Source organism: Varroa destructor, unplaced genomic scaffold (genome assembly GCF_002443255.2).
Source record: "Varroa destructor unplaced genomic scaffold, Vdes_3.0 BEIS01000003.1, whole genome shotgun sequence".
Taxonomy (NCBI): domain Eukaryota; kingdom Metazoa; phylum Arthropoda; class Arachnida; order Mesostigmata; family Varroidae; genus Varroa; species Varroa destructor.
The window spans coordinates 9,782,108-9,805,015 of record NW_019211456.1 but is presented as its reverse complement, the minus strand read 5'-3'; the positions used below and the strand labels follow the sequence as shown (position 1 = coordinate 9,805,015).

At 40.5% G+C, this 22,908-nt stretch overlaps 1 long non-coding RNA gene across 11 annotated transcripts; it reads right to left on the bottom strand.

Moving 5' to 3' along the window:
* Window positions 1-3,972: 3,972 nt before the first annotated feature.
* LOC147756499 (uncharacterized) lies at window positions 3,973-21,178 on the bottom strand. 11 transcript variants are annotated; one of them, XR_015324296.1, is made up of 5 exons: window positions 21,022-21,178; window positions 18,586-18,958; window positions 13,777-13,913; window positions 5,291-13,020; window positions 3,973-5,076 (listed from the first exon to the last, which is right to left on the bottom strand). It is a non-coding gene; the product is annotated as an uncharacterized LOC147756499 (long non-coding RNA). The 11 variants fall into 11 exon arrangements; XR_015324298.1 differs by having other exon boundaries at window positions 3,973-5,806; window positions 6,138-13,020; XR_015324300.1 differs by having other exon boundaries at window positions 3,987-5,076; window positions 7,748-7,823.
* Between the last annotated feature and the right edge of the window lie 1,730 nt (window positions 21,179-22,908).

Here is a 22,908-nt window from a genome sequence, read left to right as displayed (position 1 = left end):
AAATCCGAGACTTTCTAGTCTTTAGATAGCGCTTTTCCAGGTTGAGTAGTTCCCTTTTTCAGCTAGAAAGTGGAAAGGCAACTTTACCTTTGCTCACATTGTCTTAGATACATTATTCACTAATAGCAATTGACTTTATGTGCCTAGAGCATATGAGACTCACACGGACAGCTCGTGATTAATATGTAATTGATTATCGTTGTGTGACTTATGAGATCCCAAAGAAATGTTAGCAGAAAAAAAACCAACTATTTTCAATAGTATTTCCTGAAAAGGACATACTGCAGGAAAAAAACACGCACGTATATTTATCGACAAATCACACTGCCCTTCACTGATCTGCGCATCAAATACAGCAGCTCAACAATTTCGACCTTCCTGCCAGCTTGCACAGAACTACAGCAGATTATCTCGTCGATCGCTACAAATCACAGTCACACTTGAATAATGTTATGGAAAGAAGAGGCATCCAAAAAAGGTGCAACAAAGTTCATTTGACAAAGCAGCTCCATGAACAGTACACTGCACAAAAAAAAATTAACACCAGAAGACTGCGGAGCGTCTGCCCAGTTCCGTTGCGCCTTATTCTTTACCTGTTTATCGTGACAGAGCACGTATGCTAAGAATTATCGATGAGTAAAATAGCATTTTTATAACATGAGCGTCTGGTAATATGCTCACGGCTCGATTCGAAATTATACCACGTACTACTTCACTTTTTCACCGACCGGAACGAACTGCTTCTATGTTATTTGGATCATAAATCACCTCGTAGTAGAAACAGGATTCAAATACCTTCTATTGTTCGTTACCGGATTGGCATGAGCATTCGACTCCCTAGTAGTGGTAGGTACGGTTGAGCTCCGCCTGCCGAGAACTTGTTTACCAAGTTTGCGCCGAATCTCCAGAAAGCTTTATTTTCTGCCCGCCCGACGCTGCATTGAATAGTAGCACGGACTAATACGGGAAGTTGTTGTTGTCTCCGGATCAGTTAAGCGCAGTCACCCTTTCATTAGCCTCTGAGTGCGTTTTCCTAGCTGCTCTTTATCCAATGAACAAGGTCTGCAATTTTCTGGGTCCTACCCGAAGTAGACGCAGCTTTTCCCTCTACAGTGAGAGCAGCCCTGAAAATCACTATGTTTGGTAACAGACAGAAGAAGTCGGAAACCTCTCCTTCTGGCTCTTTTTTCCGCGTTTGGACGTTCGGGATGTTGTTTTTCGCGGTAGCTCCAGGTGAGCGCCTTTGTAGAGCATTCTCTTCGTCCTCTCAGACAGGCCGCTATTCTTCCGTTGTGAGTTTCTAAAGTCTTCAGCTAGTTAATTCCAAAGCTGGTTGGAGGCATGAACCCGGCTTTCCGTAGAAGTATTTCCATAATGAATGCAGCCTTTCTAGGTATGGTCCGTATGCTGGCACAAGCATAATTGATTCAGCTACCGCCATGAAAGCTGTTTCGCTCGGCAACTGCCTTTATAAACTTGCCGTAGCTTATTCAATATAAAATTCTTTTCATAGCTTTGTCGAGATGCTCTCGAAGATGCCTAACTATTTGCACTCTTCTTGACAATCCGCGAGCTTCAATGATGTGCCCAGACAGAATTTCCTGCCAATCGGATAAACAACTTCTGATACTGTTTAAGCAAATTCCCTTGCAACCTCAAATAGAGTCTCATTTTCGTGTCGTTCGGCACTAGCTGCCTTTTTTGTTCTTATGGTGACCGCGAGATCTATTTACTCTGAAGTCTACTCCGAGTAGTTTGTCATTGGGCTATTTTCAGTTCCATAGTAGCGGTCTTAATACATTACGGAATTGCCATCTTTATTGAAAGGGCTGTACGTTTCCAGCCATTCCTGCACACTTACCGATACGATGTGTGTCAGGTATGGCCGTGTATTTTTTCTCTCCAGACATCGAAAAATCAATGTTTACAAAAAACTATTAAATGCGCTATTACCACCAGAAGTGCTGTTGTAAAGTAAACTATAGTTTCCTCGGACCCTTCTACCTGCTTCGTTTTTGTGCTTCGTGAGTTGTTGTGAGAACATGGCGTTTTTCATGAGATTATATTGAACATCAAATAACAGTCCTCTCTGTAGGCAGATGGCACGGTAGACCCTATTCTATTACAAATACGGTTGCCCCAGAGGCTATCCTGACTCCGTAATAGATTCCTTCTAATAACTGCCTCAGCTTTTCAGAATTACAGTTTTTAGATGACCCTCTATTGTCTGTATTCCAGAGGTGCTGTTCTTTGTTCTGTATGTACCAGGGAGCGAACCACACTGCCAACTTTTGTTCCAAAGAGGTCGCTTTATTAATTTTCCGTTTTAGCCTTCAATTGGGTCTTTAGAGGTTTGGAGAGGCTTCAATGTGCGTACAATAGTTTTCAGTTTCTTGATTGCCCCTAAGCGTAATTTTTGCCCTCGTCTTTTTCGCAGCGTTTCTGGAATAAAAACAAGTTCCCGTTTTAGATCATTCAGCCAAACCGGCATTGTACGGAACTCACCCTCAACTGACTTTCAATAATATTTATCCTACACGAACTTTGACTATAACATAGCCAGTTTTAGAATTAAGAACTTTACCAAAGTGCGTGAGCTTTAGAGCTTCACGTTAGTGTGGCATAATTAAATCTATGACGAAGGATTGCTAATTAAAAATATGATCTTAATCATAAAATTCATTAAGCTATAACGAATTAAATTTAAGTGTCGTTTGGGCCTAATCAATTTTTAGGTCACATTTAGAATTCAAGTTAAATTTTATATTTGACTTCGCAGTAACTGAGTCAACTTACAAAGAACTTATAGGCACCGAACTTTGGGATGTTTAGTTCGAGCCCGCCATGCGTTAGATGCACAGCAGGCGTTATTGCAGAAAAATGAATAATTTTATATATCGATAAATCGATACCAACTAGGCAACTTCTATAAAGTTTGACATTTCGCTGGTTCTGCTTGGCGAAAAGTCTTAGCTTGCGTTCCCTACGCACGTACACATCCGTCTATATTTAATAGGATCAACCTGATCGATCAGGTCGCAATGTTACTGTTGAACAAAATAGAAAGTTTCTTGGAAAGGCTTGCTTCTTCACCAAACTCAAACACGAGTTCACAAATGACGGGAGACCTTTGAGATTGGCAAAAAAAGAATCGTACAATACATACGATATATTAGTAAATGAAGGAAACAGAAATTTTCTATATATATATATATATCAAGGACAGAGCATATGTACAGTCAGTTATTTCACGGCAAGATAACTTGACTTTTTCTGCTAGTCGAATCTAGAATATTAGATAACTAATTTCCCTAACAAAGTGGGCCGCAGTCCTTTTGGGTGGAAGTTGTGAATTTAAACGTTTGCTTTATGGCCAGGCTATGTGTTTTAATCTAGATAGATTAGGATTATACTTCTGCTAAGATAGACACGTTTCAGTCTAGATGGGCATGGCTGCCCGTGCTATGATAAGGACTTGCATTGAACATGTTGCCGATAGGTAGTGCATTTATATTAGCACCAGTGAAACCAGTAGTTGGGCGGTTAACTCATGTTAAAAGCCCAAACAGACTTGAAGATCAATAAAGGTTTGAACGCAGATCGCTAGAGCCTTGGCCTAGGCAAGACTAATTTGATTGGTAGAATAATCTCGAGTACGTTAGTTTGCGATATAAACGCAAGTATATAGCTTAGCCAATTTTATTGGGTAACCATTCGAACGGTAACTAAAACGGGGCAGCCAGTAATCGGCCTTAAAAGCCCAAAAATTAATTCCGAAACCCGTTAGATCGACGTGTTGAGATGTGTATAGCAGAAGCACCAAGACAAAATTGTAGGGAGTCTTAAACAGATCCACCCGGTCGATTTACAATTAATCGGATGAAACATACGTTTAAAACGGATAGAATAGCTCAAAATGCTTATACACAATATTATAGATCGAGAACACCGATGAGATTTATTAGCCAAAAAACACTGGAAGGTACTAGCAATGCCTCCCGAAATTAACTTATGAATTTCATATCAGCACGTCAAACATAAGCGGAAACCTCCTATAGCTGCTACCAATGAAGATGATCTAAGTTAAATTTTCTTCAAAAAGAATTTTCTTCTTTCTAAAAAAGAAAAAAGCTTCTTGGGACGATGTAGTTACATTTAAATTAAATGGCGCAATAAGTTGACAAGATTACATCTACTGGACAATTGCACGTGGAGGCACCATGTAAGTTTACCCGGAATTGATGAAGTGTGATGCGGCACTTCAGAAAAGGAAGTGTTGAGACTGTTCTTCTTTTAAAATGCACTGACTAAATACAAAAACTTCAATTTCTGTTTTAATGCGCGTTCGGATAAATGTTCTTAGAGGTGGCAGCTTTTTTTCAACGGGACGGAACACCTGCCCGCTGTCATCGTGATCTAAGGGGACATCTTGATGTAAATCATCCAAATAAATGAGTCGTACAAAGAAGCCACACAAACGGCCGTACCGATTCCATGAGTCCGGAGCCAATCTACTTGTTCTTACGTCGATTCCTTGAAGTCCTTGATGTGAGAAAACTGACGACACTGTATGGTCTAAGAGACTCAATAACAATAGCGCGTGAGATATTCATTGAACTTTGTGAACAAGGGCCCTCCACCGCAGCAGATTGAAAATATCCACACTTTATTTAAATTCTTCTACAGTGTTAATACTAGACATATGTAATGGAAGAAACAAAATTACTATCAACCATATTTTGAAGCACAGTGGTTTTGCGGTAACAGTTGGGTTAACTGACATCGTTCTTTGGACTTCATTTACAGGTACGTATTTCTGATTTGATGCCGGCCGCTACCGTTCAGTATTGCGCCAGACCTCTGTTCAGACATATTTGTTTTGCACAACTGTGCCGCAAATCGTACGTCGTTACCATACACATGCGAAAAGATTGGATACTACTAGTTGCTTTCCGTTCACGGAAGGGGTGCCAACGTGAAGAACGCTCGGGTATCCTGATGAGGAGCGGAAGCAGCGTGTTTATGCCAGTAGCGAGTGACCTGGTTTTGTCGTTGTTGCAGTGTTGCGTTCCCATCCTGAAACGGATTTGTATAATTATAGTTGAATGAATCGGTCCTTCTATTCAACGTTCTCAAGAAGACAATTTGAATTACTATGTTTCTTCGACCTGCAACGAAATCATATTGTCATTATGACAATTTGCCTTACACTTATTTCCACAGGTATAATTTTCATTTATTGCTAGTAACTTAGATGTCACAGCGGATGATAGCTATCTCTGCTGCATACCGCGCTTAGCTAATTTCATCGAACAGTATTTTTTCACAGCACATGCTGAATAGGCTCTCCGTGCCCCATGTTCATTTCGGGAGCCGAATGACGTCCGATTAGCCGCTGCGCGAACGGTATCCCGCCCATCGTAGGGCGACTTTGTCCATTAGAGGCGCAACGTGGCCATCGCACGACGTCATTAAAATGTCTTTGTGTCGCTTGAAGCATTTCTCGTCGCCTCGATCGTGTCCAGCGATGGACGGGTGGTTCCTCGTGAGCCGCGAGGTAACATGGTTCAGCGAGCGGTATCCTTAGAGTGTTTTATTTTGACGATGACGCAGTGTTTTGAAGCGAATAGAGAATATCGTTTGATCACTAACGACGATGACGGTCGTCTAAAAAGCAGTCTAGGGCATACTTTGCTCGAAATATTGATAGCTACACCTAATGTCCCTATGCGTAGCACCATGCACCGAAGTAAATGTTGAAGCTAGCGTTTTCTAGCTGACGAATCCATATTTGCGATCTGAAATACTGCAATGGTGTCCAGTTTGAAAGAAGGATCTAGTGAAAATACGACAATGCGATACATTACATAAGCATTCTCCGACAGAAAACGCGCGAGTCGGGTAACCAAACAATTTGCCACTTGATTCACGAAAAGAATAGAAAAAACAATTAATTTTCAAGCTATATATGACTCTGTCAAAAAATTTGCGCAGATTTTCCTTATGCGCCTCTGTTGCGATGCGATTGACATAAAATTACGATACGACTGGACGATATTCTCGTTTGCGATCTACCCTTAAGGGCGGAGAGTGTTTTGGAATGATTCTGCCCTAATTTAGGTGGGGGGCCCACTTACATTTGCAACATTAAAGCTTCTTTCCCACATTGAAGCTCAAAGCTTCGTTTCCAAAAGCGTTCGGTTCGTTATCAGAAAGCCTCTTGGCGCTCCCGCACTCAACAGCGTCCAGCGTGTCGAGTCGTTGCGTCGTGTTTGGCCTTCCATTATTATCGCCCGCACGTATATTCACGTAAGTCTGTTTATCAGGGTCTCGAGTAATCCTAACTAAAGCTGATTGCTCTTGCTGTTGCTTTTTCATGATGGACTTAATTGAATGCCGCTTCCCGTACTAGTAATCTCAATGAAGAACGAGTCTGTTTGGTGACAACGATCATAATGAAAACGACTTTTTGACCAGTAACTTGTTCCGGCAAACCAATAACAAAACGACGCATAGCCAATCTATTTGTTCCCTTTGACCGAGTATGTGCGAGGCTGTGGCACTGCAATGAAGACTGGATTATGGTTTCAGGCTTTGCTCACAGGTAAAACTCATAGTACGCTCGATGATCTATGGCAAAGTATAATGACCTTCTAGAGACGAATGATTTAAGAGACGAACCCCTGCTGGAATGATAACTGGATCGCTCAAAAATCCTGCTTTTCTTCGAGAGTTTCTATATAGTTGTTTTGTGATTCCGGTTCTGATTTTGGCACGTACTATATGCTCTATTTCTGTTCAGTCCGCCAGGGTAAGGGTACCGTCTTCCTTTGCTATTATTATAGGTACGTATACCCAGCAGTCGAAGTAGCCGCATGACGACTTCGTTCGAGCTAGCCAGCTTGTTTAGGCAGAGCGTACGCATGCTTACAAAGATCCGCTAACCATATGAACGTTCTCTTCCTTACTTCGTACGACTGTGGGGGCAGTTCAAAGCATGATAAAAACCAACGCTTGTGGGCACAGGTCAGATTATCGCGTTAAGGCCGAGTGCACACATTGCACTCCGCTAGAACTGAGGTCGTAGCATAACGGTAAGCACAGCTGGACAACCGTTCATTTTCTGCCTTTTGCTCAAGAAAAAAAATAGTGGCGGGCGTATCAGCGGCCTCTTCGACGTGACTTCGTTTCGGTCGACAACACCCATTAGTACCATCACTAGTAACTGTGGCTGTGTCGACACCCACATCCCATTTAGTCAACACGATGCTTGGAGGTGTAGGCGGAAAGCCATCGAAGCGCTATGAATGTCACTTTCGTGTTCTCATACCTTATGCACACACGCGCACCTTTTGCTTAACACTGCGTGACCACGGGAGAGCACGTCAGTGGTCAGGTTAAGCCTAGGCAGGTCTACCTATACGTGAGCGCAAGTGCATCGGCTAGAGGGAACTTAACTGATCGGAAAAACGAACACTTTGTTAAATTATAGCACACAAGTGCCTACAGACTATAAGGCCTGACAAGTGTACGTGAATCATCTTATACAATGATTCACATCTATTTTTTGCTATAATAATTTCCTTGTTTTTTTTTTTTCTCTATAATCATTTTGTTCAGAAAAGAATCAAAAGAAATTACAAATTATATGTTTCTAGTTTCATAGGGTAATGAAATGACGATCTCTTTGAATTATAGAACATTAACGTAAATCTCATCTAGTTAAGTGTTATACTTAAGTTAGTACGAATCAAGGAGATTTTGATGAGCGGAGCAGTTGGTAGCCAACATCGATTCCAAGTAGGGCTACAGTTAAAGTAAGGCTGAAAAGTAGGCAAAATAACAGTTATTCGTATTAAAAAAAAGGTGCATTCAGATAAAAATTATTACGATGTGCGTGTTATTCTGCAACGGTACATTGATTAATAAAATAACTATTGTAAAGCGTACGGTTGACTGCAAGTTTACTGTTCCTTATGCCGATCGTGACTATAAGCCCACTTTCCTGAATTGTTAGTTTACATATTTCCGCCAACAGCAAACCTACTTCTTCTAAACCCTGTAAGCTACCCAGTGCTGCCACCTGTTCTGCCCCTTATATTCTTGCTCCGTTTGTCCTATCGTTAAATATCGTTAGCTATCGAGGCATGTAAGTATACAGGTCACATTTCTTTTGAGCACTCTGCCAAAAAAAAACACGAAGATTATTTAAGGTCACATTAGGTTAGCGAATCTTTCGAATTCTTCGTTGCTCGCATTCAGCCTGTCGATCTCCTCGTTGTTTGTTTTTTAGCTTACTTCTGCCTGCATATAAATATTGAAATAGCGTTTCAAGAAGCAGCACGGTATGAACAAGGCCGGTGGATGAACAAGCGATGCTGAGCAAAAATGGCGGGGGTTATGAATCCGCCTAGAGAAGGACATAGGGGGTGTGCGGGTATAGGTGTGAATACGGGCATTCCAGGAATAACGAATGCTCGAGTGTGTGGCGCATAAGCGTGCGATAAAAACATTAAAGTGCGAGAAAATTTATGCCTCCAGGTTATCCCACTTGTACCCGCTTTGCACATTTTAGCCGGCCCAAGTTTTCTCAGTACGCTGAGGGTCGCCGAAGACGCACGGTTTGTGTAGATCCAGAGGTGCTTTGACGTGCGAACCCTGAGAACGAACACAAGAAGAAAGAAGTCGAGCGCGTTTATTCAAAAAGAACAGAGCTGCCTTTGTGCCGCAGGGACCTTTAACATATGTGGTCGTTTTTACTAACTCCTCCTGCTGACGGCAGCAGTAGCAGCTGTTAGCGGCCTCTATCCACATGGCAGTCTTGAGCGTAAAATCTGACTGACCCCACGCCAGCAGCGAAGAATTACGTCTCAATGAACAGATGCTCATGTCCAAGAAGAAGACAGCACATCGGAAGCGCCCCCGTGTGACCGCAGCTCCTCTGCCCTCCTTGAGCAGCAGGCCTAGTAGTTCCAACTGTAGAAGATGCAGCTGTGACGCAACTGGAGGGTGTTAGTAGTGGAAAAACAAATGAGTAAGTGAATACAGGAAGACAGCTCAGCAGCAGAAACTAGGCAGACCTAGATAATAGTCCCATTCGTATAATTAAGACGTGATAAGCGTAAAGAAGAGGCGAGAGAGTCTCTAAACGAACCATTCCCATGGGCTTCGACGGCCACTAATAGTACTCACTCCGTCAGCAGCGGCTGAGCAGTGACCTAACGGTCAACGACGCCAGGCCATACATGTTGTGAGTTAACCGATAGCGGCGAACAGGAAGCAAACAACGCGAACCGTGTGCAACACCAGCACAGTTCGCGCTCGCCGGGGCATATCTTATTTCACTAACCGACGTTAGTATGCTTTAACTAACCTGATGGAGCCTATTTCCAGCCAGAACTACTTCACCACTCTATAAGTCTCTCCCTTGTGCATTGTGGAAGGTTAACTTTCGTACAACAGGACGGAGTCTAGCAATTTCCTTAGATACAATGAAGCAACAAAACGCCTAGTTTGGACCGTATTGGTTTACGTTTACTCGTTCCTGGACAGATTCCCTACAGCATGCGTTTGCCTGCGAAATGGAATTGCAGACCTGGTTAGTGTAACACACTTTTTATTAGAATAAAAACAACAAGAACTCTTTAGGCGCACAGTTATCGCTACATAACACAGTAAACGAACGTCGTTTTCGAAGTGTTAGGACCAATAGGACGGTTCGCTCTTGCCGCGACAGATATATTACCAGCATCAACCGCATTGACTTTTGCGTCAAAGGTGAACATTTTCCTATTGGATCATAAATGGTTGGCTGCTTTGTCCTTAGCGGGACTGAGTCGCGCACAAGTATTCTTGTTTTAGCATCGTCAGAGAAACGTCTAACTTTTATGATACGCAGTATATACATGAGGGCCTTTCGAATTATCCTACGGGTGGTGGTTTCTCTTCTTTCGATGATAGTAGGTAAACAGTGCATTGTTAAGTTAAGAACGTATCTGATCCTTTTCTGATAATCGCATCAGTCTGAACTTCTTCCTACGTTGTCGTGTAGGATAGAATCCTACGGAAGCAGTTTGGCCGCTGGCTGTTGTCTATGTACGTGATCAAAAAGCTTTACAGTCACGGCTATCGAACAACTGGCGGTACAAACTGGACATCGCCTCTCTGGAGATTTTCTGCTATGGCTGCTTACCGCTAGTATTCAGAGGATAATCTGTCTGACTTCCTATAATCTAATTGTCGTCACATACAGCTTGTTTGGAGTTCTCTGTTGTTGGCTTTGTCTGAAAAGGATTTAGTTAACGTATTAATATATATATATATATATATATATTTACATACGTATGCATGTATGTATGTATAGAGTGTCCTACCGCTTTAGAAGGTTCGCTACAACCATAACTAAAAGCATTTTGTGTCCAGGCACGCTTCTAAACTTAAGTGTCTCTAAGTTTAATGGTAATATGCCACCTGTACTGAATCACAAGGTCTTGCTTATCTTGCTTATATTTATCTTTCATCTTCAACAATTACTATACGTAAATTTCTCAAATTGTATCAACTCTTTAGCACAATTGAAAGGCGAGAATTCGAGGGTACCTGGCTCGAAGGATACCGCATTCTACGCTAGGATTTTCAAGGTCAAAAAAAAGACAATTAAACTAAAAAAAAGTATACACCGAAATCAATTATTGTGAGCTTTTTGATACACTCTGTTATTATTATTATTAGTCGGGGGAAGTGTAAAAAAAGACACAGACAATGCAGTCAGTGGCGAGAGAACTGTCTAAGGTTAAAAATTATTCTATAGAAACCTATATAAAACCTATATAAAACTTACTATTACATAAATTCACTCACTGTTAACAAAACGAACGATCATACCATATACATAAGTGTATCAACACCATTAGTTCAGGGCTTAATCTTTGTTAGTTTTTTTTTTTGTTTTTATGAAATAGTGTTATGACAAACAATAATGCGGCAATAGACAATAGAAATTACACGGTGAAAATTCGTGAAGCACTGCGCTTGGGCAGTAATCTAGTTTTGTTGCAACGAACTTGCAACGATTATAATAGGTCTGTACCAAAATGATATGTCTAAATTGAAAAATTGTATGATGTCCGTTTTCGACTTGACGAAGATGTGCTCGGTTGTTGAGTCTGATAGGAGGAAGGCTCTAGGTCACGGTCCGAATTTTTTAGCCAGAAACGCAGGATCGTCGAGCTATGGACGAGTCTCCAACCCTATCGAGAAGAAAATATCAGCAAAACAAAAGACCCAATTGTTTCGGAGAATCATTCGAAGCGTGACTTTTTAAATGATTATGATGTTGGTCACTGGACGGCATAATGACTGTCGGCGTAAATAACATTGCAGATCTATGACATCGATTGTAAGAGAGCTAGCCAAGCATTCAAGATTCGGTGTTGCGCGGCGATAGCCTATCTTTAGCTCACAGATCTGCTAGGTAGGTTGCTTCGAGTAATTTTTCAGTAAGTTTTTAGTAGACGCCACGAAGAATGATGTCGCTTCATGCTTTGTTATCGTATTTAAAAATTACCTTGTGAGATCGTAACGGCTGATTTATTCAATGAAACTAATCCAATGCCCAGAATAAGTTGTACGCTATGGGTGTGACTAGGCCTTGTCAGTTCAAATTGTTGAGATCAATAACTGTATCAAGTTAGCCCGTAATTATTTTTTTCCTATCGCTACCCTTTTTTTAGTGTTTTCCTTTGCTGATGATAGAATCTGGTCTGTCATTAGAAAAACTTAGCTATGAAAGGCTAAAACTGCTCTGCGCAGAGTCTAGATTTCAAAGATGGATGCGTCGGGATTTCAAAAATAAGCAGCATCTTTCGCACGTACTTCATCTCCATTTTCTACGAAAAGGTACCTACGAATACCTTTGGTGTGATGAACTTTGTTTTGGATTTCATGTCGGGTGACTCAATCGTAACTCAACCGTGCTCCCATGATAGATCTTTTAGCCATAGTACCCAAGGATGATCAGTAGATGAATTAGAATGGAAGACCCAATTGCGTACGCTACCGTACGCCCTCCCGAAGGAGAGCTCGGGTTCGTCGAGGTGCTTTTTTAGATGAAGACGTAGATCGATTGTGAGACCTGCTTCTGTTTTGTCCACAATGCCCTGCTATTAGTGACTGACTTTATTCGAGGACGGCTTTCCTTATGCTCGGCGTCGTTTTCTGACGCTACTGGATATCTAGCACGACCCTGCGAATATATACCAGGACTTTGAAAACGATTGGAAGCACTCAGTGGAGATGTTGCCGTGAACACCAGGGAGCAGACCAATTTTTACTCAATGAGATACATCGATATTGAAACACACGTTATGATCAAGCGTGACCATTTTACAGCTAACATTGACTACAATAGAAGACTTGCGCTATCATTGGCATTATTAGCAGCGTCTTACAAGCAAGGAAACGCAGTAAACAAGCGAAACATACGCAGGTGAATAAATGGGTTTAGTTTATTTGTACACGGCCAGTGCTTAAGAAAGATACACTAGGAAATTAATATTCTGCATTGCGGTGGACCTAGGCGAATGACATGAGATATTGACCCTTGCAGAAAGAAGCCCTTAGCGGTTTCTTACGGTCTTCCCTCATAGGTGCTTTAAAAGTTACAATGGACTAGGATCTGTTACTACTAATGCTCCGGCTACGGACCTATTTTATCCATAGCAAGTGTGTTTAGTTTATATTCGTGTTATCCAAAACCAATATATATTTTTTCCAATTAAGATCTATCAGGACGTAGCAACTTAGCAAAACGAGTTGAAGAAGTCGCTGGTTAAAGGCTACACAAACGTCGTCGCTGATGCAACCCTAGCCTAATAAAGCGGTCGCGCGTGTCACGTCGCCCAACCAGCCTGCACGACTAATTAGTAGCAATTCGGGGTGGAGCGGATGAACTCCTACGTCGAACGATGGAAGCTAAGGCCGTTTATAGCCTGCTGTTGATAAAGTCCGTATTTAGGATTTCTGAGAAATTTGGCAAAGTAGAATTAATAGAAGTTGAAAGAAGAATATTGCTTAATAAAACGAATATAGATAAATTAATGGGTTGCTCCGAGAGATACGCCGAAGTTCAGAGCTAAAAGTTTATCCGAAGAAAAACGCATGGGTCGCGTTTGGCAGGACCAGAACGGTCTTGTTTGTAGGCAAGTTCTGAAGAAAACAGGTCGGTCAACTAAAGATCTACGTATGGCCCAATTACATCAAGTGAACTAAGGTAACAAGTAGAAAAGTCAAACCGACAAAGCCTAGTAATTTTTCCCCATAACCATACCAGGTCATACACGAATGTTACAAATTCCCTGCAAAGCTCTAGTGGGCTCTCTGCATCGCTTATTTTCTCTACACTACACACCGATGTATTACCACAATTTATAGTAATAGTAATAAGCGCTGCCTTTACTAAAAGGTGAAGGACAGGCATAACCTTTTGACCAGCTTAAGAGCTTACGATTCCATCGTGTGCCAATCGCACGAATCCTTGGTAGAATAGGTTTGATATGCTGGCGAAAATCTATTCTTATCTAATCGATTAGAAATAGACCTGTTCATTTCAATTCATGTGAGAGACCTGAGTTAGTTTGCTATAGCTGTCTCGGACCATTCAGCCATCCTGTTTCCTTTTTGTCGAGTAAGAGGTATTGGCGTTACGTTCCATCTTTAGATAAAAAAAAAAAAAGTCGAATTTAATTTTGGCTCCTTGTAGAAGCTTCGAAAGCTTACCTTTCCAGTCTAAAGCAGACGAATTGCAGAGCTATACCAAATAGATTGATTTGAAGCAAAAGGCTCCAGTTCCGCAGATATCGAAAATGCTCACTTGTTTGTTGGTCATCACTTCTCAGTCCCTTGAACACGTGTTACTGCAAACAGCATCATGAAATTGACGCGAATATGGACGAAAAATACGTGAGGCACAAAGCGGCAAGCTTGTATACTTGTGATGAAGACTTTCCATAGAAACATCAAAAAAATACTAGTGTTAGTTGGAGCCTGTGGAACTGGCAAGCTAGCTTCGTAGGCTATGCATTATGTATGTTTTTTGTTAGGGTAGTATAGGGCAGGAATTTGTCCTTTACACTTTAAATACTTATGAATTAGTTAGAAGTGGCGCAACTAAAATAAATGCTTGACGACAACCCTCTCAGGATTAGCAAAAATTGGTCCGACGTTAATGTTATAGTCAGGATTGATTTATCGGACCCAAAGCTCTCTCAATCCTCCAAGTTTATCACTGTCTGTAGGATGTATATTTACCGACGTGATTAGATCGTTCTGTGTATGTTCTTCACTTCAGGACAGTAGCGACGGTGTCTATGTCAGACGGGAGTGATAGGCCAGGTTATAAACGCTTTCATATTTTCTTACGTAGCTCAACACGTTTATTAACATATGCCTTGGGAGAGGCCTCTTTCAGGACGTATAGCAAATAGCAAAATTGGACAGTTGTTGTTTATCTCTCCGGATATAAACTAAATATAGGCTTTTTTTATTGGTAAATAAGGGTCAGGACGTGGAAAATATGCTACGGTGCCACATTTGCGAATGTGTAATTTTAGTTTCACACAATTTATATCTAAATGCGATTTTATATCTATTCAACTCGTATTGAAATAATTACCTAATCGTTCGTTTTCTTTCATCCTCTATCTAATTATTATTACTATCTAATTAGATCAGATCCAAGTTTTTGATGCTCAAAGATTCTTGTTTGCTTCGTATAACGGGTGGAGCTAGTAGACGGGCGTTGCGCGCCACGCGACGGCTGAATGGTTCGACTACAGCTGCAGCAAAAGCTATCCCAACTGCTGAAGACGCCGCCATATACGAATCAAAGACCGAAGGCGGAGTGTCACGTTTTTAGCCGACAAGAACTCACCAGATCACCGATAGATACGTTTGGTTTCCGTTTTCTACGTGAGCGTGCGTCATATTGCAACCACACGACAAAAATTATTTAATTGAAGCAGGAACCTAGCAATTGTATATCCTTCGAGCATGTCAGTGTATACATATGCCTACGAAGCATTCTATCGTATCACAGCCATGCGGGTGTGTCTGTGTATATTGGATAAATTAAGAACAGGCTACATGAAGGTATTGACTGGGTTCTAGGAACAAACGCGTTGAGGTATAGGACGAGTACGACCTATTCAAACTCATTAAATATTCTTATGTAAGATGGATCATTGATATGAACTCTCAGTATGCGTAAATATCAAATATTCCACGCGTCAGTATCGATCAAAAATCGATGTAACCAAATCGAGTGAGCCTGTTATGCAATATTTTTTGAAGAAAACTATTTCCAAAAATAACGCGGCAATTTTAGGTCTACCACTTTCTTTCCCTTATCGTTTTTGTCACTGGTGTTATTAGGAATACTTTCTTGTATCCCTTTCTTTAGCAAAAGTTTACAGTTATTTTCTTATAAAATTAGCTAAATGACCCACTATTGTGTCGCTCGAAGAAACGTCACACATTAAAAAATTTTCCGACCCTCCAATTTCAGGGATTTGGCGTTTAGTAGCGAATGAGCTTTCTGCATCTTTCTTTTCATTTCTTTATTGAGCAAGCAACCTTATTTGAGATGGCTATTAAAACTCTACCTTGGTTTTCTAAAGTTACTAAATGTTTTTTAGAGCATCTGTCAAGTTACCGATTTGAATCTGAACTGGTATACTTTAATTATGATTCTCTGATTGCCCAATAAATGGAGGCGACAGAGTCTCGGTTATGCAATGTAGTCCAATCTTGTGCATTATCTAAAGTGTTAGAAATGTAATCACTTCTATAGAAAAAAAATCTTCACTCTGCTTGATGATGAGCTAATTCTCTCGTTTAAACAACTCCATGAGACGTTTTTATTCTCCATGGAACAGGGAGGCATGATTGTATCAGGAGAACAATCATTGACGTCATTGTCGTAGATGGGTACTAACTTACCATTTAATTACTTCGTATACACTTCGTATATGATGTAGACAAATTTCTGTTCGATTTTTCTTTAACAGTTTTGACCGAACATAGCATTAAACCTGCTTCCATCAGAAGGTCTACGGCATGATGTCTAGGTAACGCGTCTGATGACGCATAATGGTGACGCATAAATTTCGACCAGCGATAGGTAGGTGAAATTCATGATTATTATAAGGACGTACTTTAGAAAATGCGCTCTAGCAACCCGGACCATGGTACCCCACCTTTTGTTAGCTACCGTATCACTCATCACCAGCATAATAAGAGTAATCAGCATGTAGTCTGGGAGGCGTATTAGGCTTGTTATTAAATCCTATGCCCTCACAACGTTTTGGCCTTGGCTCTAATGATAATTACGTTCACATATGACAATTAGAGGAAATTCCCGCAGGTTGTCAATGGCTAATTGCTAGATATGGATAATAGTGAGCCAATGCCCCTCTGAAGCAATAACAAGCCCACTGTGTGAATTCATCTAAATTTGTTTAGCGTAAGAAAGCCCACCATGGGCGAAACTCTTTGGCAACAATTTGGAATTGGAGGTTGTATATTACCTATTTTGAAAGCATTTGTCAAATTTTGCCCTCACCATTTTCACTTGTACGTTCGTTAGGTTGACTCTTTTTCTTCCAGTTTGCCTCTCCGTACATGTCTGCATTCTCAGCGGAGTTTTGAGTAAAAGTCAGACCAGCATTGAAAATTTAACGACACGATGTAACCTGCAGTAAGATTGGCCTATAATTTTGGGTTGGTGAAATTCGCTGTGGATACCAAAGCCTTTGCCGAAGGTGGATTTAGCCATATAGGGATCAAACAAAAAATTTGTGTGTCGGGTGCTCCAGCAGACAGTGGTCAGTTCCATATTATCTAGGCTGCAGGAACCTACTCCTACAAGTCGCTATTGAATATATATAATTGAATTAAAAAAATTCGAAATGGTTCATAGGGAATTAAAAGGAAGCATGTAGAAGCACCTAGCCAATTCTATGTTCAGAAATGAGGAACTGTTGATAAGCCACAGGATCGTGTTCTGGATTTTACCATTCGCCATTTACAATCCGATGATGAAAAGAACTATTTCTTTGAAGCCAATTAGAATGAAGCATTTTCAGAATGTCTTTAGGTGTCATGGAACTAATAAGGACCCGAAATATCCTAACCGCTAAGAAAAAAAACAAAAACGTTAAGCTTTTTGCTCCAAGAAGACAAGAGTATAAAAACCATACGACCGGGCGGCTCAACACAACTCTGAATCACGATAACAGGATTTGATTCTGGTGTTTCTTACAGAGTGCCTAGTTTCACAAACATTTACGAACATCAAACAAAGAAATTTTGCCTTACCTTATGTTCGCCGATCCCTTTCACATAGAACTGGCGATTGATAAATGGAATTATTTACAAGATGCAACACATCGTCCGTACTATCGCGGCTCTAATAGAAAATCTAACTTCGTATTAACTAATGGTTACGATTAGAAATAGGTTATCTTGAAAAACAAACTCCTAGCTGTTTTATTATCGAATAGGCTATCCGTAGTGAACATTTAATATTAGATGGAAAACAGAGAAGGCGCTAAGGCTACTTTACGACCAGAGCCCTTTTAAAAGCGACCGTTAAGTTTTAAAAGGAATGTTATAGACATAATGACCGGACCACGTGGCTTATTTATACGTCGACCTTATGAAACCCGTATCAAACTAATAGACGACCCAATCCGCACCTGCTGTAATTTAGAGCGGAGGACATGTCACTCACCTCGCTTTTACAGTGCATTCAACGTGAAATTACCTATTTAAGGCTGACTCCGCCCTTTACTACATCCGTATAGTGTAGTAATAACAATCGTTTCCCTTAATTTCGATGCCCTCTGTTGTATATGTATATTGCGTAAGTATTATATTATACCATTCCTTTTATACATACTCCCTCTACCTGCCTTTCTCTCGACGAGCGTCTGCGTTATACTACTAGGTCCGCATAGCCGTTCTGGGCATGTCCCTTGGTGGTAATTTTTCGTCCCATGCCTTTTTTAGAACAACGTTTTGCCGTAGGACTTTGTACACTTTCTCAAATCTTTTTGTCTTAGTCAGAATTTACCACTGACTTGATTATGGCAAGAACTGACGGAAGCAGGGTCTTACGAAGACGGTGGCTGCATTGGCCTGTATTTTTTTGGATTCGCAAACCTTTTCATTCCTAAAATTTTTGAAGCTCATGGCCTTGAACGGTTCTTAGTTTAATACGTCCTACTCGCTAACAGACATAAACGACTTCCATTGCTACTGCCTTCAGCCGTTAACGATACGCAATGGAAATATGATAAAGATGCTATCTTTGTCTTTTAAGGTTTCTGTTTTGTAGTAGTTCCTTAAATTGGATGAGCTTATGCCTCTTTTTATTTATATCCAGCTTTATTTCCAATGTTTACGCAAATGCGACACTGCCATTCAGCAGCTTAAACCCGTTCAGAAACTCAATGCTAAGCAATATCGACGATACGCCCCATATGATGCTAGTATATATATCAGCGTTACGATCTAAGGAGAACTTACGTTCGGTTTGCTTATTTCCTGGTGTGGTAGCTTGCTTACTGTACCGTTCGATATGAGTATTTCAGCTATAGATGGACGAGCCATGACGTGACAACGTCCCAAGCTAGCGCCCAGCTGGCGACTGACGTCCGTCCTTCCGTTCCAATTCCCCCGCCTTTGCGTCCTCCTCCTTCTCCTTTTTCTAGGGCAGAGAAGAGCAGAAGCTCGTTTCCTTTATACCATCAATAGACCGTCCCACTGCCGAAAGCTACCCTTTTGGGACATGATGGAGCCATCCACTTAATGTACGTTTGGTAAAGCGTGCATAGACTTAGCCAGGCAAGAACGGGAATGAGCACTGAGGTCGATTGAGTTGTACACAAGGAGAAGACAGCTAAAGTAGTAAAAGGTCATATATCTATCGTTAGCATCATATCGGTTCACTTCGATTAGCATATAAGTCATACGGTACAAATAGGGTACTGCTTTTTTAGAAACAACCTCCAAAGAAAGTCAACCAAATGAAAGGCATATTCTCCGAACATTGAATGAAGAAAATCGGAGCGTCCGAACGACGCAGACACGTGTTCGATTTTTCTCTCACATATTTCATTGGTATTGGCTAAGTTAATGAAGAATGTGCTTTATACATATTGCTAAATTTCATGCAACACTGGATGAGTGCATTGGATTTTCTGTTTAGAATAGACACTACGAGGTCGTATGCTTGAAAATTTGACGACTATATTAAAAAATTTAAAAAATTAAAATTAAAAAAAACTTCGTTTTCTAATATAGCTACTGCACTGATTGACGCACTTTTTCTTTGAGTGCTCTCTTTGCTACAACGAGTAGATTATGTAACTTGTTTAAAAAAATTGAAGAAACGTCCCATTACGAGAACGCAATTGGAAATCGACTTGATCTTAAGGTCAATTGTCCACATATCAGTGTATAGTAGCATATGTGTTACTAATGAGCCAACAGCATCTTGGAAAGACATGGTTTTGAAGATTTATCTACAACAGTGCAAAGTCGTTCATTTGATTAAGCAGACTTTACTGACTTGAAGCTCCCACTATCAGAGTTAGGCAGTTTCGTATGAGTTAGGCCCAAGGGTCAGGCCATATCCTATTCTAAAGTATTTCAGGCTCCAATAACGTAGCGATTCATAAATGAGCTCATAGTGAAAATATACAGATAGACGCTATGCTCAGGTTAAAAGGAAAAATAATTAGTAAGAACTGGTTTTTAAAGGAGCCTAACGTAAACAAAGTGTATAAGTATTTGTCTTCCATTTTTAGCCTTAGTTTCTTCCAAAATTGTCGCTTATACATTTTTACATTGTCTCGTTAACTTTGACATGATGTTTGGCTGATTGTTAGATTTGCGTTTATCATCATTAGCATATTAATAGTTTTTCAGTTATATTTAATGGCGCGCATTTGTATCTCGAGTCTATTATTGTATCTCCGACGTTATACCTTTGCGTACACCATAGTTCTTGCAATTGCCTACATGGCAAAATCTAAGTAAGAGATTCGAAGAAGGATTGCGGGAGCTAATTTCGAAAGAGGCTTATTTCGAAGTTGAAAGCTTTCTGCCTTCGTAGAGACTTAAAATAGATCTGACATTTAGCAAGGCACTCGTCTTCGTTCTGGACATGGGTTGAGTCACCGTATGTTCGGTTTTAGCCAACACCATCTTTATGAAAGTAAGGACTAGCTAGTTTTCCAGCGAGGGTGGACAGAAACCTTTTCTAAATCCTTAATTGAAGAGCTTGCCGAACGTTTTAGAATGCAAAGCGCTTCGAAGAAGGCTGGCTTGGCGACAGAAGATGACTCCTTATACAAAAACTGATGCACAATAGATGCAGGGCTTGCTCTCTACAAAGGAAGTAAAATTTATTTTCTTGTCAAAGCTACGGACACAGATACATTAATTGTTGTTGTTTTTTTTTTATCAAGGCGTCGTTTGGATAGCTCCTATCGGAAGGAAAAGTATTGCTTGTTCTTGACAGAAGCGGAACAGATGCTGTTTAAGACAAAGATACATTGCTCACCCATTTCATTTGCGAAATCGTACACAAAGATTACCACGGACTTTATGGAAACACATATACAGCGAAGTAATATATTGTACAACCGTATTAAGAGGATTTTCCTAAAACGAATAGGCTGTTAGATATTTAATTTATCTTACTTGTTCATAATCACTGTATAACATACGATCGACTTGTAAGACCTTAAAACGAAATTCTTAGGTATTCTAAATATTGTAATAAGGTAGTTGGGAAAATACACTGGTGGCAGGTTATTATGGGTTCTTTCTCTACGTCTACGCTAAACCGCTATCAATTCGAAGACACTAAGAAATAGAGCAAAAAAAAAAAAGATAATCTGTAATGCTCAAATCTATCTACATAAACGTCAATCCTTCTGATAAGCATGATCTCACATTTAGTCCTTGTAGAGAATTTGAGGTGCAGCTAACCGGATAGTCAGCGCCGTTGTCAAGTAACAAACAAGGCGAAAGCCAGTTTGATCAGTGGAATTATGGTTTTCCCCTCGACAAGTGGCGTTACAAGATACACTGGCAGACCGAATGGAGAGCGTTAACTAGAACCGTCAGGGGCCAAACGGTAGGCGTAAGCGTCTAGTGTACTACGAGTAGGAACTGGCGACGCGCTCAATGTATTGTAACTGCAGGAACGACTATTTACTGGGAAAGAGATCATACCAACGACAACGACATCGCTGAGCATTTTTTTTTCTTTATAATTTCAGCTTACCTCGCTATTGGTTTCAGTCTATGTACGGGGTGGATCATTTAATTCCATCATTTTTCTTACGAGTTGCTTCCAAGCCTCTATCTTACGTTAACAGGATTGTTCTAGAAACACCATTTCTGACGATCATATTTATTTAATAGAAGCACAATCCGCCGCGAATATACATTCAATTAAGGACTTAGCCACTCAATAATCATTCTCAAACTATTCCTCCTTTATTATGTAAATAACTTATTAATTTCAGGTTTACGTCAAACGATATTATTATTATTATTATGTGTAAGTTCGCTAAAGTATTGCTCAAATACGCTACACCAAAAAATATAGCGCTGCAACCTATCTACACGACCCAGCTGGTAAGTGATATCATGCTCTTAAAAGTGTGATTAATTTCTATATAAATCGTCCCAGGGGTGGTTCTTTTAATCGTTTTAGTGAGATTTTGAGACTTTTTTTTTCAATCTGGACTACATCACTCATCTCTAGGTTTGCCTCATAAAAGTTGTTCTCAGACTTCTTAGAGATCGCGTGAAAAGTGGTAATAACGCAGACAATCGATTTCTGGAAAAAAAAAAAAAAGATTAAGCTGGCTGGGGCTCGCACTATGCAGTAGCGCTGCATAATAACTGATTTTTGTTTAAATCGCGTAGATTACGTTGAAACAACTTATATTTACGTACGCGCGTGCCGGCTTCGAATACACACAGATTCGGAAAATTTCACAACACTTTGGAACGGACAAATGGAGAAGGCTACAAATAGAAGTAACGATAAAGCGCATATAGGATGAGGGTCTATGGTACGTACAAACACAGAAACAATATGTTTTGCTTTCGTTAGAACAGGCCACTGGAGCAGAGGTCGCGGAACAGGTCAAATAAAAGATAGACCATTGGTAACATTTGTTCTCGTTTGTTCCCCGTAGTATTATGACGGCTTCGAAAAACAAAGCAGAGACGAATGATAACAAGTAAGGAACTGGTTTAGTAAATTTTTTTGCTGTCGCAAAAAAATGGGTCGACCTTAAATGAATTGGAATCAGTGCGGTAAAAGGCGCTGGGTGTTGTTTTATTACTATAGCATTGCTCAGTGCCAAGCACCCGCACCCCAAACCGTCTCGACCGTTGTTATCTTGATACAGCGCTTTGTTCTGATGCTTTATCATAACACACAGGTACGTTTTCTTGATTATCTGTACCTTCCAAAACGGATCGTTACATGTCCTTTTTACGTAGTTGCATACTGCTATGGCAGGTGTTAAGGGATAGAATAGATGGGTAATTCTTAACCAGCCAATACGATATAAAATAGGCGCTAAGAGCCTTAACAGCCAAGGAACGCTCGTCGGGTCTTGTTCGACAAACTATACCGTACGAAGATTTTCGAACGCGAAAAGAACAACCACTAATAAAATAGATTTATATATAATAGTCTGGTGCGACTGTATCTAGTTTAAGATAAGCTTTTGAAATCGGCCTATACCATGCTTTCCACTTTGCCTGTATGTGTGTATGTATGTATGTATGTATGTATGTATGTATGTACGTATGGCT